Consider the following 3,028-nt stretch of genomic DNA (forward strand, 5'->3'; position numbering starts at 1 on the left):
TTGAAATGAAAAGTAATTTGAGAGCAATTAACAATGCCAACTTGCAACACAATCACAAATATTTTCATAACTTTCTATAACACACACATATATATACATATGCATTCATCATCATGTGTGCACTCCCTACTCGCACACTCTAACATCATCATGTGTACACTCCCTACTCGTACACTTCAACATCCTCACACAACATTATTCATCAATGCACAATGTATATTCATATACATACATACCAACATAATATAGGAGCACATGGATTGATCCTTTTACACATTTCACATTTTCACAACATCAAAGCATTTTATAAAGGGCTTGTTCCTCGGCACGCATTTTTAAACAAAGGTTGGATAAAATCATTCAAATGTTTCATCCAAATACATTTACATCTCCCAAAGAAAATTTTGAAATGCAAGTTCACTCACCGATCTTGTTGATTTTTTTGCTTGACTCTAACCTCAACTAATACTCTAAATGGACATGTGAGGCCTTGTTAGAACCTATACATACACAACATCACAACCAACCCAAATTGGCATTAATATAATCCAAAAGCTCTTTCTTAATCAAGTTCCACTAGTTATTCCTAACTAGCTTCCAATTGCCATTAAATGGCTAGTTATTCACACTACTTTAGTCACCTTAAGAGTGAATCAACAACCTCAGTGATAAAACACTCACAGACCCCATTGTTAGCCATTATCAACAACTAAAGAAATTTAACCCTAACTTATACTCACCTTGATGGTCTTTATAGTTGAATTCTCTTTCAAAATTCTTCAAGCTAACAAGAAAAATCACTCTCTCTCTCTACATGTCCAGTTAGTGAGAGGAAGATGGAAGTAAAACTTTTTTAAGGGTTTTAAGGTGAGAGAGTGAAAGAGCACAAAAGGTTCTATGAAAAAGTGCTCAAAAGCATTAAATTGAAGCTAGAGAGAGAAAGTTATGGAAGCTTTAAGGGAGGCTCCCATGGAGATGAAGAAACGTGAAAGGGGAAAAGAAGAAGAAATGGTTGGACGCTATTGGAAATTGCTGGAGCTTTAGATATTTATATCTAAAGTTTATCCATTGTTCACTTAAATTACCAAAATGCCTTTAACATGGTGACTTGGTCTTCCTCTCATCCTTTGTGCAACCGTTTACTCTTTTGACACTAGGGCAAGGTCCGTAATAGTCTAAAAATACTCCAGTTCATGAAAACATAAAAATTTAGACCCAAGATGCAAAATGACCATTTTGCGCTTACCATGGAAATTATCATTATTTTTATCTTCTTCATTTATTTACCATCATAAACATAATTTATTCATTCCTTAGGCCTATTTAGACCTTAATAGCATAAAAAAAACCACTCGTAGGAGCTCACCAAGAGAAATTACGAAATTACCCTTGGTCCGCATTATCGCATCTACTTCTAGTTATGTGTCTATGGAGATCGAGATTTCATAGGTTCACTTCTAAATTAACCTTTTTAACTCAGCAATTAACCTCAATTGGCATCCATAAACTTTGTTAGCCACCGTATCAAAATACAGGGTACTACATGTACCAATAAGCCATAACAACCTCTATCAAGTCATAATTTGAATTTAATAATTCTAATAAATATACACTATACAATCTACACTCTAACCCAACTTTTAACATAGAATTCTAGTCTAATTCACTAGCCCATTAAACTAATTGTTCAAGTTTGAAGTTTCTTTACCTTGGTGCTTAAAGGTATAAAAATCAACCAAACCTAGAAAATTTCAAGGAAAGAAAATTTGAAGAAACTTAGAAAATAAAGGCTAAAAATTACAAACCCATAAATTTAAAAATTCAAGGGTTGAAAATATATACCTTTTAGCCTTAAAAATGAAGATTTTAAGCCAAAAATCCAAGTGTTGTTGAAAGTGGAATAGAAATAGAAAATAAAGGAAAGGAAGAGAGATTTTTCTTTCTCTCTCCTAAGATTTAGATGTGCTGGAAATTGGAGTTAGAAGCTGCAGGTTTGACACCCAAGAAGTTAGGAGAAGGAAAGAGTAAGAAGAGAAAAGGAAAGAAAAGAAAATAAGGAAAAGAAAATGAAAATGTTGATTTTTATGGTGGAGGAACAAAAATGGCATTGGGAGGAGATGAAGGAGGAAGATGGTGCCTTGGATACAATGGCCGGCCATGGGATAAGGATGGAGAGTCAAAGATTCCTTTGGAAGGTTTGACCAAGCTTTATGAAAAATTATCGTTTTGCCCTCTAAGGTTTTCACCCTTTTTAATTGTATCCTCCCACAATCTTTTAATTTCAATTTCTTTCTATTTTTCTTCTTTAACACTTGTACCAATAAAATATCAAATTTATGATTCAACGCGATAACATCGTAATATTTAAATATTTACTTACTCGCATTAGTTTTATTTAATAAAGACACGCGGGCCCCATTAACGTCATTTTTCTCTAAAATTCCCTCGTCCTTCTTCTCCTCCACTTAGATTGACCATGTATTTCTCCTTTATGAATAATTTCGACATCGAATAAAATATTAATATTTTAATATTATTTTATCTCAAAATTTTCCACTAGCCTTCGAGGGCTCCAAAATATCTTACTTTGCCCCGATTCACATCTGAATCACCTTTTATCTCATAAATTCTTCCTCGATAAAAATATTATTATTTTATTATTATTTCTTCTCATACGAAATATTTTATCTTAAAATACTATTTTCACCCGTCTCCATCCTTTGACACTTAAATCAACATCCATTGACCCTTTGTTTCGTTGATAAGATCATATTGACTTCTATACGAGGGTATTGGGTGTTATAGTTTTATCTTATACTTGCCATGTTCTCTTTTTTTCTATTATATAGATTTTATTTTCTATGATTTTAATCTTTAAAAATTATCAAATTATTATGTAGTTCTTAAATATAAGTTGTAATGTTGCACTTTTGCTTAAAATTTCATTAATGTATCATTTTTTATTAATCCTGATTATGTAAAAGGAAATGATCTTGAGTATATCTTTTCTTTATGTGTATTTTGTTTT

The sequence above is a fragment of the Theobroma cacao genome, chromosome 2 (genome assembly GCF_000208745.1).
Source record: "Theobroma cacao cultivar B97-61/B2 chromosome 2, Criollo_cocoa_genome_V2, whole genome shotgun sequence".
Lineage (NCBI taxonomy): Eukaryota > Viridiplantae > Streptophyta > Magnoliopsida > Malvales > Malvaceae > Theobroma > Theobroma cacao.